This window comes from Anomaloglossus baeobatrachus, unplaced genomic scaffold (assembly GCF_048569485.1).
Source record: "Anomaloglossus baeobatrachus isolate aAnoBae1 unplaced genomic scaffold, aAnoBae1.hap1 Scaffold_373, whole genome shotgun sequence".
NCBI lineage: Eukaryota > Metazoa > Chordata > Amphibia > Anura > Aromobatidae > Anomaloglossus > Anomaloglossus baeobatrachus.
In genome coordinates this window covers 225,879-239,035 of record NW_027443076.1, presented here as the reverse complement: position 1 = coordinate 239,035, position 13,157 = coordinate 225,879, and the positions used below count along the sequence as shown (strand labels likewise).

Sequence of the window (13,157 nt, the reverse complement as noted above, 5' to 3'; positions counted from 1 at the left end):
TTTGGCCCATTCACTTTTCACACTTCCTCCTTTTGTTTTTTATCTTTCACACTTTTGACTTTCTTTATTCATCCAAATAGCAAACTCATCACCACTCAACCTGACCAACTCGGCTATGTCCCCGTGCTGCAGTTCTCTGTCTTATCTAGATCATTTGCAATTGAATGGAATAGATCCCTTTTGGACAAAGTGGATTCACCTGCTGCTGCAGTGACCACAGGTGTGATAAGATCTAGAATTGGCATCTGGTGCGATCTCTCCGCTTCCACTCCAAAGAAAGTTACCTGTTTATTCCTATCATGCATTGGTTTTTGGGGTTTTCTTTGAGTAATGATGATCTCTTTAGTAGTCTGTTGGCGCCCTCTCCTGGAGGAATAGTTTGCTTGCTCTTGGACATTCTAAAAGAGAGGTCATGATAGACATTGAGCTTCTGAGCTCAATTGGGGACAGTCATGGGTGATGAATGTTTGCAACCTACTGCGAAGCCTCATACCGCAATATAAGGAACGTCAAATACTAAGAAAGGGCGGCCTATGAAAGAATTACTACTTTCAATAAGTACACTTAAACGGCTAATTGGGAATAGAAAAACTGTAAAAAGCCCTCTGAGAAAGCCCCCCTCTAACCTTTGATAGTAAGCTTTTCTGTAGTCTGCCTGTTGATGTATTTTCCGTTTGAACTGTGCACAACATGAAGAGACGGAACACTGGCGGCTTGTCACAATGCCCCCCGATGACATCACAATAGCGCTGCTGCCTAGAAAACAAGCTGCGCAGAAGAAGTTGTTCTTTGGGTGGGAGGGTGGGCTAGTGGAAGGAGGGGGCAATCTCTTTTTTTCCCGGGTGGTAGGGGGATGACAGGAGAAGGGAAGCGGGTGGTGAGAAAGGTACAGAGGGCAGGGTTTGGGGGCTGGGAAGGAAAGGGAAAAGATTAGGGTTTGGGGATGATGAAAGGGCTTTCTACGGGTAAGGATGGCAAAGGGTGGCAGTGACGGAAAGTCAGGCAACCTGTCCTGTCCGTCTTTTTGTATCGTGAATTGGAAAGACTGCAAGGGGGAGGGGAGTTGCTTGCGCCCTAAAGGAGGAGTTATTCAGATTCATTGCAGTGGGCGGCGGCTGCAAAACGCACCATTCTTCTTGTTTTTGCTCTGCAAAGCAGCCTTTTCAAGGGTTGGCTTGGGTGACAAAATGTCTTGTGTAGGCGTGGGTTTGTCTCCCTCTCGCTCTCTCTCCCTAAGATGTGTCCGGCATAGGCCAGGGTGCCACTCGAGGCCCAAACCAATTCTGGTTATCGCTTCTCGGCCTTTTGGCTAAGATCAAGTGTAGTAGCTGTGAGGCTCGGCAGATGCAATGCACACTGGAAGGTTGCGCTTGCTAGTACTCTTGATGTATAGTATATTCATCTAGAGGAAAACATGGCCCTACCAGGATCGAGGCTATTAGACTGAGTAAGTGTGGGGGCTATGGTGCAATGTGCCCCAGGACTGACGACCCTGGAGTGAGTCTGAGCTTGCTGGCTTGGGACCCCGGCGAGCCTTGGGCTCTGTAGCACACCGTTCCTTGCCCTTTCATACTTTCTGAGCATATTGCTCTATCCCAGCCTTCTGGCTAGGAAGGGAAATTTTTATAATCATGGTCGGAGGTCCGTTCAGCTTTGGGCTGAGAAACCAACACCCGGTTGGAGGTCCGGGTCAGCTTCGGCTGAGAAACCAACACCCGGTTGGAGGTCTGGGTCAGCTTCGGCTGAGAAACCAACACCCGGTTGGAGGTCCGGGTCAGCTTCGGCTGAGAAACCAACACCCGGTTGGAGGTCCGGTTAGCCTTGGGCTGAGAAACCAACACCGGTTGACGGTCCGGGCAGTTTCGGCTGCGAAACCAACAACTAGTAGCTCTCTACTCCACTTGGGTAAGATGCTTGGGTGGACGCTGGGAGCAACGACAAGGCTCAACCAGGCTTCGGCTTGGGGGAGCACCGAAGATCCCTGACCCTTGCTGTGGCCTTCTGGCTCGGAGGGACGGGGTTGATTTTTGGGGACCCTCTCCTCACGGAGGGGTCCACACGAATCCTAGCCTTTGCACTGTTTTTGGTGTGACTTCGGTCATGCATTTTTTGCGGTGCTTTGGAAAGCTTCATTAAATCAAAATCTGTTCTTATCAGTTTAATATCTGATACGTCCCCTATCTGGGGACCATATATTAAATGGATTTTTAGAACAGGGAGATGGAAAAAGAGCTTGCTCTGTCCACTCCACGCATTGACCTGGTATTGCAGTACCTCCAGGAACGGTGCACCCCTTCTTAACCCAGTTTCCAAAAGCAGAACTCAATTCACCTGATTCATATTAGCCCGATTTAATGAATTGGAAGAAAGCATACGTCTTCATATGCACCTCAATTTGGCCCATTCACTTTTCACACTTCCTCCTTTTGTTTTTTATCTTTCACACTTTTGACTTTCTTTATTCATCCAAATAGCAAACTCATCACCACTCAACCTGACCAACTCGGCTATGTCCCCGTGCTGCAGTTCTCTGTCTTATCTAGATCATTTGCAATTGAATGGAATAGATCCCTTTTGGACAAAGTGGATTCACCTGCTGCTGCAGTGACCACAGGTGTGATAAGATCTAGAATTGGCATCTGGTGCGATCTCTCCGCTTCCACTCCAAAGAAAGTTACCTGTTTATTCCTATCATGCATTGGTTTTTGGGGTTTTCTTTGAGTAATGATGATCTCTTTAGTAGTCTGTTGGCGCCCTCTCCTGGAGGAATAGTTTGCTTGCTCTTGGACATTCTAAAAGAGAGGTCATGATAGACATTGAGCTTCTGAGCTCAATTGGGGACAGTCATGGGTGATGAATGTTTGCAACCTACTGCGAAGCCTCATACCGCAATATAAGGAACGTCAAATACTAAGAAAGGGCGGCCTATGAAAGAATTACTACTTTCAATAAGTACACTTAAACGGCTAATTGGGAATAGAAAAACTGTAAAAAGCCCTCTGAGAAAGCCCCCCTCTAACCTTTGATAGTAAGCTTTTCTGTAGTCTGCCTGTTGATGTATTTTCCGTTTGAACTGTGCACAACATGAAGAGACGGAACACTGGCGGCTTGTCACAATGCCCCCCGATGACATCACAATAGCGCTGCTGCCTAGAAAACAAGCTGCGCAGAAGAAGTTGTTCTTTGGGTGGGAGGGTGGGCTAGTGGAAGGAGGGGGCAATCTCTTTTTTTCCCGGGTGGTAGGGGGATGACAGGAGAAGGGAAGCGGGTGGTGAGAAAGGTACAGAGGGCAGGGTTTGGGGGCTGGGAAGGAAAGGGAAAAGATTAGGGTTTGGGGATGATGAAAGGGCTTTCTACGGGTAAGGATGGCAAAGGGTGGCAGTGACGGAAAGTCAGGCAACCTGTCCTGTCCGTCTTTTTGTATCGTGAATTGGAAAGACTGCAAGGGGGAGGGGAGTTGCTTGCGCCCTAAAGGAGGAGTTATTCAGATTCATTGCAGTGGGCGGCGGCTGCAAAACGCACCATTCTTCTTGTTTTTGCTCTGCAAAGCAGCCTTTTCAAGGGTTGGCTTGGGTGACAAAATGTCTTGTGTAGGCGTGGGTTTGTCTCCCTCTCGCTCTCTCTCCCTAAGATGTGTCCGGCATAGGCCAGGGTGCCACTCGAGGCCCAAACCAATTCTGGTTATCGCTTCTCGGCCTTTTGGCTAAGATCAAGTGTAGTATCTGTTCTTATCAGTTTAATATCTGATACGTCCCCTATCTGGGGACCATATATTAAATGGATTTTTAGAACAGGGAGATGGAAAAAGAGCTTGCTCTGTCCACTCCACGCATTGACCTGGTATTGCAGTACCTCCAGGAACGGTGCACCCCTTCTTAACCCAGTTTCCAAAAGCAGAACTCAATTCACCTGATTCATATTAGCCCGATTTAATGAATTGGAAGAAAGCATACGTCTTCATATGCACCTCAATTTGGCCCATTCACTTTTCACACTTCCTCCTTTTGTTTTTTATCTTTCACACTTTTGACTTTCTTTATTCATCCAAATAGCAAACTCATCACCACTCAACCTGACCAACTCGGCTATGTCCCCGTGCTGCAGTTCTCTGTCTTATCTAGATCATTTGCAATTGAATGGAATAGATCCCTTTTGGACAAAGTGGATTCACCTGCTGCTGCAGTGACCACAGGTGTGATAAGATCTAGAATTGGCATCTGGTGCGATCTCTCCGCTTCCACTCCAAAGAAAGTTACCTGTTTATTCCTATCATGCATTGGTTTTTGGGGTTTTCTTTGAGTAATGATGATCTCTTTAGTAGTCTGTTGGCGCCCTCTCCTGGAGGAATAGTTTGCTTGCTCTTGGACATTCTAAAAGAGAGGTCATGATAGACATTGAGCTTCTGAGCTCAATTGGGGACAGTCATGGGTGATGAATGTTTGCAACCTACTGCGAAGCCTCATACCGCAATATAAGGAACGTCAAATACTAAGAAAGGGCGGCCTATGAAAGAATTACTACTTTCAATAAGTACACTTAAACGGCTAATTGGGAATAGAAAAACTGTAAAAAGCCCTCTGAGAAAGCCCCCCTCTAACCTTTGATAGTAAGCTTTTCTGTAGTCTGCCTGTTGATGTATTTTCCGTTTGAACTGTGCACAACATGAAGAGACGGAACACTGGCGGCTTGTCACAATGCCCCCCGATGACATCACAATAGCGCTGCTGCCTAGAAAACAAGCTGCGCAGAAGAAGTTGTTCTTTGGGTGGGAGGGTGGGCTAGTGGAAGGAGGGGGCAATCTCTTTTTTTCCCGGGTGGTAGGGGGATGACAGGAGAAGGGAAGCGGGTGGTGAGAAAGGTACAGAGGGCAGGGTTTGGGGGCTGGGAAGGAAAGGGAAAAGATTAGGGTTTGGGGATGATGAAAGGGCTTTCTACGGGTAAGGATGGCAAAGGGTGGCAGTGACGGAAAGTCAGGCAACCTGTCCTGTCCGTCTTTTTGTATCGTGAATTGGAAAGACTGCAAGGGGGAGGGGAGTTGCTTGCGCCCTAAAGGAGGAGTTATTCAGATTCATTGCAGTGGGCGGCGGCTGCAAAACGCACCATTCTTCTTGTTTTTGCTCTGCAAAGCAGCCTTTTCAAGGGTTGGCTTGGGTGACAAAATGTCTTGTGTAGGCGTGGGTTTGTCTCCCTCTCGCTCTCTCTCCCTAAGATGTGTCCGGCATAGGCCAGGGTGCCACTCGAGGCCCAAACCAATTCTGGTTATCGCTTCTCGGCCTTTTGGCTAAGATCAAGTGTAGTATCTGTTCTTATCAGTTTAATATCTGATACGTCCCCTATCTGGGGACCATATATTAAATGGATTTTTAGAACAGGGAGATGGAAAAAGAGCTTGCTCTGTCCACTCCACGCATTGACCTGGTATTGCAGTACCTCCAGGAACGGTGCACCCCTTCTTAACCCAGTTTCCAAAAGCAGAACTCAATTCACCTGATTCATATTAGCCCGATTTAATGAATTGGAAGAAAGCATACGTCTTCATATGCACCTCAATTTGGCCCATTCACTTTTCACACTTCCTCCTTTTGTTTTTTATCTTTCACACTTTTGACTTTCTTTATTCATCCAAATAGCAAACTCATCACCACTCAACCTGACCAACTCGGCTATGTCCCCGTGCTGCAGTTCTCTGTCTTATCTAGATCATTTGCAATTGAATGGAATAGATCCCTTTTGGACAAAGTGGATTCACCTGCTGCTGCAGTGACCACAGGTGTGATAAGATCTAGAATTGGCATCTGGTGCGATCTCTCCGCTTCCACTCCAAAGAAAGTTACCTGTTTATTCCTATCATGCATTGGTTTTTGGGGTTTTCTTTGAGTAATGATGATCTCTTTAGTAGTCTGTTGGCGCCCTCTCCTGGAGGAATAGTTTGCTTGCTCTTGGACATTCTAAAAGAGAGGTCATGATAGACATTGAGCTTCTGAGCTCAATTGGGGACAGTCATGGGTGATGAATGTTTGCAACCTACTGCGAAGCCTCATACCGCAATATAAGGAACGTCAAATACTAAGAAAGGGCGGCCTATGAAAGAATTACTACTTTCAATAAGTACACTTAAACGGCTAATTGGGAATAGAAAAACTGTAAAAAGCCCTCTGAGAAAGCCCCCCTCTAACCTTTGATAGTAAGCTTTTCTGTAGTCTGCCTGTTGATGTATTTTCCGTTTGAACTGTGCACAACATGAAGAGACGGAACACTGGCGGCTTGTCACAATGCCCCCCGATGACATCACAATAGCGCTGCTGCCTAGAAAACAAGCTGCGCAGAAGAAGTTGTTCTTTGGGTGGGAGGGTGGGCTAGTGGAAGGAGGGGGCAATCTCTTTTTTTCCCGGGTGGTAGGGGGATGACAGGAGAAGGGAAGCGGGTGGTGAGAAAGGTACAGAGGGCAGGGTTTGGGGGCTGGGAAGGAAAGGGAAAAGATTAGGGTTTGGGGATGATGAAAGGGCTTTCTACGGGTAAGGATGGCAAAGGGTGGCAGTGACGGAAAGTCAGGCAACCTGTCCTGTCCGTCTTTTTGTATCGTGAATTGGAAAGACTGCAAGGGGGAGGGGAGTTGCTTGCGCCCTAAAGGAGGAGTTATTCAGATTCATTGCAGTGGGCGGCGGCTGCAAAACGCACCATTCTTCTTGTTTTTGCTCTGCAAAGCAGCCTTTTCAAGGGTTGGCTTGGGTGACAAAATGTCTTGTGTAGGCGTGAGTTTGTCTCCCTCTCGCTCTCTCTCCCTAAGATGTGTCCGGCATAGGCCAGGGTGCCACTCGAGGCCCAAACCAATTCTGGTTATCGCTTCTCGGCCTTTTGGCTAAGATCAAGTGTAGTATCTGTTCTTATCAGTTTAATATCTGATACGTCCCCTATCTGGGGACCATATATTAAATGGATTTTTAGAACAGGGAGATGGAAAAAGAGCTTGCTCTGTCCACTCCACGCATTGACCTGGTATTGCAGTACCTCCAGGAACGGTGCACCCCTTCTTAACCCAGTTTCCAAAAGCAGAACTCAATTCACCTGATTCATATTAGCCCGATTTAATGAATTGGAAGAAAGCATACGTCTTCATATGCACCTCAATTTGGCCCATTCACTTTTCACACTTCCTCCTTTTGTTTTTTATCTTTCACACTTTTGACTTTCTTTATTCATCCAAATAGCAAACTCATCACCACTCAACCTGACCAACTCGGCTATGTCCCCGTGCTGCAGTTCTCTGTCTTATCTAGATCATTTGCAATTGAATGGAATAGATCCCTTTTGGACAAAGTGGATTCACCTGCTGCTGCAGTGACCACAGGTGTGATAAGATCTAGAATTGGCATCTGGTGCGATCTCTCCGCTTCCACTCCAAAGAAAGTTACCTGTTTATTCCTATCATGCATTGGTTTTTGGGGTTTTCTTTGAGTAATGATGATCTCTTTAGTAGTCTGTTGGCGCCCTCTCCTGGAGGAATAGTTTGCTTGCTCTTGGACATTCTAAAAGAGAGGTCATGATAGACATTGAGCTTCTGAGCTCAATTGGGGACAGTCATGGGTGATGAATGTTTGCAACCTACTGCGAAGCCTCATACCGCAATATAAGGAACGTCAAATACTAAGAAAGGGCGGCCTATGAAAGAATTACTACTTTCAATAAGTACACTTAAACGGCTAATTGGGAATAGAAAAACTGTAAAAAGCCCTCTGAGAAAGCCCCCCTCTAACCTTTGATAGTAAGCTTTTCTGTAGTCTGCCTGTTGATGTATTTTCCGTTTGAACTGTGCACAACATGAAGAGACGGAACACTGGCGGCTTGTCACAATGCCCCCCGATGACATCACAATAGCGCTGCTGCCTAGAAAACAAGCTGCGCAGAAGAAGTTGTTCTTTGGGTGGGAGGGTGGGCTAGTGGAAGGAGGGGGCAATCTCTTTTTTTCCCGGGTGGTAGGGGGATGACAGGAGAAGGGAAGCGGGTGGTGAGAAAGGTACAGAGGGCAGGGTTTGGGGGCTGGGAAGGAAAGGGAAAAGATTAGGGTTTGGGGATGATGAAAGGGCTTTCTACGGGTAAGGATGGCAAAGGGTGGCAGTGACGGAAAGTCAGGCAACCTGTCCTGTCCGTCTTTTTGTATCGTGAATTGGAAAGACTGCAAGGGGGAGGGGAGTTGCTTGCGCCCTAAAGGAGGAGTTATTCAGATTCATTGCAGTGGGCGGCGGCTGCAAAACGCACCATTCTTCTTGTTTTTGCTCTGCAAAGCAGCCTTTTCAAGGGTTGGCTTGGGTGACAAAATGTCTTGTGTAGGCGTGGGTTTGTCTCCCTCTCGCTCTCTCTCCCTAAGATGTGTCCGGCATAGGCCAGGGTGCCACTCGAGGCCCAAACCAATTCTGGTTATCGCTTCTCGGCCTTTTGGCTAAGATCAAGTGTAGTATCTGTTCTTATCAGTTTAATATCTGATACGTCCCCTATCTGGGGACCATATATTAAATGGATTTTTAGAACAGGGAGATGGAAAAAGAGCTTGCTCTGTCCACTCCACGCATTGACCTGGTATTGCAGTACCTCCAGGAACGGTGCACCCCTTCTTAACCCAGTTTCCAAAAGCAGAACTCAATTCACCTGATTCATATTAGCCCGATTTAATGAATTGGAAGAAAGCATACGTCTTCATATGCACCTCAATTTGGCCCATTCACTTTTCACACTTCCTCCTTTTGTTTTTTATCTTTCACACTTTTGACTTTCTTTATTCATCCAAATAGCAAACTCATCACCACTCAACCTGACCAACTCGGCTATGTCCCCGTGCTGCAGTTCTCTGTCTTATCTAGATCATTTGCAATTGAATGGAATAGATCCCTTTTGGACAAAGTGGATTCACCTGCTGCTGCAGTGACCACAGGTGTGATAAGATCTAGAATTGGCATCTGGTGCGATCTCTCCGCTTCCACTCCAAAGAAAGTTACCTGTTTATTCCTATCATGCATTGGTTTTTGGGGTTTTCTTTGAGTAATGATGATCTCTTTAGTAGTCTGTTGGCGCCCTCTCCTGGAGGAATAGTTTGCTTGCTCTTGGACATTCTAAAAGAGAGGTCATGATAGACATTGAGCTTCTGAGCTCAATTGGGGACAGTCATGGGTGATGAATGTTTGCAACCTACTGCGAAGCCTCATACCGCAATATAAGGAACGTCAAATACTAAGAAAGGGCGGCCTATGAAAGAATTACTACTTTCAATAAGTACACTTAAACGGCTAATTGGGAATAGAAAAACTGTAAAAAGCCCTCTGAGAAAGCCCCCCTCTAACCTTTGATAGTAAGCTTTTCTGTAGTCTGCCTGTTGATGTATTTTCCGTTTGAACTGTGCACAACATGAAGAGACGGAACACTGGCGGCTTGTCACAATGCCCCCCGATGACATCACAATAGCGCTGCTGCCTAGAAAACAAGCTGCGCAGAAGAAGTTGTTCTTTGGGTGGGAGGGTGGGCTAGTGGAAGGAGGGGGCAATCTCTTTTTTTCCCGGGTGGTAGGGGGATGACAGGAGAAGGGAAGCGGGTGGTGAGAAAGGTACAGAGGGCAGGGTTTGGGGGCTGGGAAGGAAAGGGAAAAGATTAGGGTTTGGGGATGATGAAAGGGCTTTCTACGGGTAAGGATGGCAAAGGGTGGCAGTGACGGAAAGTCAGGCAACCTGTCCTGTCCGTCTTTTTGTATCGTGAATTGGAAAGACTGCAAGGGGGAGGGGAGTTGCTTGCGCCCTAAAGGAGGAGTTATTCAGATTCATTGCAGTGGGCGGCGGCTGCAAAACGCACCATTCTTCTTGTTTTTGCTCTGCAAAGCAGCCTTTTCAAGGGTTGGCTTGGGTGACAAAATGTCTTGTGTAGGCGTGGGTTTGTCTCCCTCTCGCTCTCTCTCCCTAAGATGTGTCCGGCATAGGCCAGGGTGCCACTCGAGGCCCAAACCAATTCTGGTTATCGCTTCTCGGCCTTTTGGCTAAGATCAAGTGTAGTATCTGAAATGGAGAACATTCCAGGACTTCATCACGACACACTGGAGACTGTTTGGACAAACGTGTCATCGGCTGGATTGACCAACGGGCACAAGGACTTGTCATGGATGGCGATACAGGGCGGACTGCCCGTCCGGTCATTCATGCACGCCCGGAACCTGTGCAAAACCCGGTACTGCCCAAGGTGCCCCTTCGTGGAGGAAACATCGCTGCACGCCTTTTGGGACTGCCGTTTCGCACAGCGCCTGTTGGTTGCCCTGGAGGATGACCTGAGGAACTCCGTCCCCAGAGGGAGCCTATCGTACCATTCCGTACTTTATGGACTCTTCCCTGGGACTCACACCGTTGGAGCCATCCAGGAGGCTTGGCGCCTTATGAACTGCTTTAAGGACGCTATTTGGGTCGCCAGGAACCGGCTCATCTTGAAGAGGGAGAGGATGTCTATCCAGGATTGCCGCAGGCTGATCCACAGCCTGCTCAGAGACTATTCCATCATGGACAGTCCGGACGACAGCGCCGAGGAGGAGGTTTAGACCTCTTCCATGCCCCCTCCCTCCTTTTCCCGTTATGTGCGTCTTTCAATAAAGCTTCGGGCCTGTGATTTCCCCACCCTATCCCCCTTTTCCCCTACCCCCATCCCCCAATCGCCGGTTCGTCGTTATTTATTGTCTAACTTTTTCTTTCAGCTTGAGTGTTATGGATAAGCATAGGAGCGTGATGTATAGTTTAGTGTGTCGTACTCTATGGCTATGTAAGAAGGATTGTATATTTCTGTGTGTACGGGGCTGCGGCACTGTACACGGTTTGTTACCTATTTGTGAGTAGTGCAGGATAATAAAGATGCTGTTAAATCAAAAAAATCTGTTCTTATCAGTTTAATATCTGATACGTCCCCTATCTGGGGACCATATATTAAATGGATTTTTAGAACAGGGAGATGGAAAAAGAGCTTGCTCTGTCCACTCCACGCATTGACCTGGTATTGCAGTACCTCCAGGAACGGTGCACCCCTTCTTAACCCAGTTTCCAAAAGCAGAACTCAATTCACCTGATTCATATTAGCCCGATTTAATGAATTGGAAGAAAGCATACGTCTTCATATGCACCTCAATTTGGCCCATTCACTTTTCACACTTCCTCCTTTTGTTTTTTATCTTTCACACTTTTGACTTTCTTTATTCATCCAAATAGCAAACTCATCACCACTCAACCTGACCAACTCGGCTATGTCCCCGTGCTGCAGTTCTCTGTCTTATCTAGATCATTTGCAATTGAATGGAATAGATCCCTTTTGGACAAAGTGGATTCACCTGCTGCTGCAGTGACCACAGGTGTGATAAGATCTAGAATTGGCATCTGGTGCGATCTCTCCGCTTCCACTCCAAAGAAAGTTACCTGTTTATTCCTATCATGCATTGGTTTTTGGGGTTTTCTTTGAGTAATGATGATCTCTTTAGTAGTCTGTTGGCGCCCTCTCCTGGAGGAATAGTTTGCTTGCTCTTGGACATTCTAAAAGAGAGGTCATGATAGACATTGAGCTTCTGAGCTCAATTGGGGACAGTCATGGGTGATGAATGTTTGCAACCTACTGCGAAGCCTCATACCGCAATATAAGGAACGTCAAATACTAAGAAAGGGCGGCCTATGAAAGAATTACTACTTTCAATAAGTACACTTAAACGGCTAATTGGGAATAGAAAAACTGTAAAAAGCCCTCTGAGAAAGCCCCCCTCTAACCTTTGATAGTAAGCTTTTCTGTAGTCTGCCTGTTGATGTATTTTCCGTTTGAACTGTGCACAACATGAAGAGACGGAACACTGGCGGCTTGTCACAATGCCCCCCGATGACATCACAATAGCGCTGCTGCCTAGAAAACAAGCTGCGCAGAAGAAGTTGTTCTTTGGGTGGGAGGGTGGGCTAGTGGAAGGAGGGGGCAATCTCTTTTTTTCCCGGGTGGTAGGGGGATGACAGGAGAAGGGAAGCGGGTGGTGAGAAAGGTACAGAGGGCAGGGTTTGGGGGCTGGGAAGGAAAGGGAAAAGATTAGGGTTTGGGGATGATGAAAGGGCTTTCTACGGGTAAGGATGGCAAAGGGTGGCAGTGACGGAAAGTCAGGCAACCTGTCCTGTCCGTCTTTTTGTATCGTGAATTGGAAAGACTGCAAGGGGGAGGGGAGTTGCTTGCGCCCTAAAGGAGGAGTTATTCAGATTCATTGCAGTGGGCGGCGGCTGCAAAACGCACCATTCTTCTTGTTTTTGCTCTGCAAAGCAGCCTTTTCAAGGGTTGGCTTGGGTGACAAAATGTCTTGTGTAGGCGTGGGTTTGTCTCCCTCTCGCTCTCTCTCCCTAAGATGTGTCCGGCATAGGCCAGGGTGCCACTCGAGGCCCAAACCAATTCTGGTTATCGCTTCTCGGCCTTTTGGCTAAGATCAAGTGTAGTATCTGTTCTTATCAGTTTAATATCTGATACGTCCCCTATCTGGGGACCATATATTAAATGGATTTTTAGAACAGGGAGATGGAAAAAGAGCTTGCTCTGTCCACTCCACGCATTGACCTGGTATTGCAGTACCTCCAGGAACGGTGCACCCCTTCTTAACCCAGTTTCCAAAAGCAGAACTCAATTCACCTGATTCATATTAGCCCGATTTAATGAATTGGAAGAAAGCATACGTCTTCATATGCACCTCAATTTGGCCCATTCACTTTTCACACTTCCTCCTTTTGTTTTTTATCTTTCACACTTTTGACTTTCTTTATTCATCCAAATAGCAAACTCATCACCACTCAACCTGACCAACTCGGCTATGTCCCCGTGCTGCAGTTCTCTGTCTTATCTAGATCATTTGCAATTGAATGGAATAGATCCCTTTTTGGACAAAGTGGATTCACCTGCTGCTGCAGTGACCACAGGTGTGATAAGATCTAGAATTGGCATCTGGTGCGATCTCTCCGCTTCCACTCCAAAGAAAGTTACCTGTTTATTCCTATCATGCATTGGTTTTTGGGGTTTTCTTTGAGTAATGATGATCTCTTTAGTAGTCTGTTGGCGCCCTCTCCTGGAGAATAGTTTGCTTGCTCTTGGACATTCTAAAAGAGAGGTCATGATAGACATTGAGCTTCTGAGCT

General features: G+C 47.0%; 6 non-coding genes and 3 pseudogenes across 6 annotated transcripts; all 9 read left to right on the top strand.

The window, feature by feature from the left end:
• Window positions 1-1,289: 1,289 nt before the first annotated feature.
• Window positions 1,290-1,416, top strand: LOC142274483 (U2 spliceosomal RNA; annotated as a pseudogene).
• A 684-nt stretch (window positions 1,417-2,100) lies between these two features.
• On the top strand, window positions 2,101-2,296 carry LOC142274473 (U2 spliceosomal RNA). The gene has a single exon (XR_012738777.1). It is a non-coding gene; the product is annotated as a U2 spliceosomal RNA (small nuclear RNA).
• A 1,387-nt stretch (window positions 2,297-3,683) lies between these two features.
• Window positions 3,684-3,874, top strand: LOC142274404 (U2 spliceosomal RNA). Its single transcript, XR_012738718.1, has one exon. It is a non-coding gene; the product is annotated as a U2 spliceosomal RNA (small nuclear RNA).
• Window positions 3,875-5,261: 1,387 nt separating this feature from the next.
• LOC142274403 (U2 spliceosomal RNA) lies at window positions 5,262-5,452 on the top strand. The gene has a single exon (XR_012738717.1). It is a non-coding gene; the product is annotated as a U2 spliceosomal RNA (small nuclear RNA).
• A 1,387-nt stretch (window positions 5,453-6,839) lies between these two features.
• LOC142274402 (U2 spliceosomal RNA) lies at window positions 6,840-7,030 on the top strand. Its single transcript, XR_012738716.1, has one exon. It is a non-coding gene; the product is annotated as a U2 spliceosomal RNA (small nuclear RNA).
• A 1,387-nt stretch (window positions 7,031-8,417) lies between these two features.
• Window positions 8,418-8,608, top strand: LOC142274399 (U2 spliceosomal RNA). The gene has a single exon (XR_012738714.1). It is a non-coding gene; the product is annotated as a U2 spliceosomal RNA (small nuclear RNA).
• A 1,387-nt stretch (window positions 8,609-9,995) lies between these two features.
• Window positions 9,996-10,063, top strand: LOC142274480 (U2 spliceosomal RNA; annotated as a pseudogene).
• Window positions 10,064-10,838: 775 nt separating this feature from the next.
• Window positions 10,839-11,044, top strand: LOC142274474 (U2 spliceosomal RNA; annotated as a pseudogene).
• Window positions 11,045-12,431: 1,387 nt separating this feature from the next.
• LOC142274398 (U2 spliceosomal RNA) lies at window positions 12,432-12,622 on the top strand. Its single transcript, XR_012738713.1, has one exon. It is a non-coding gene; the product is annotated as a U2 spliceosomal RNA (small nuclear RNA).
• Window positions 12,623-13,157: the final 535 nt, after the last annotated feature.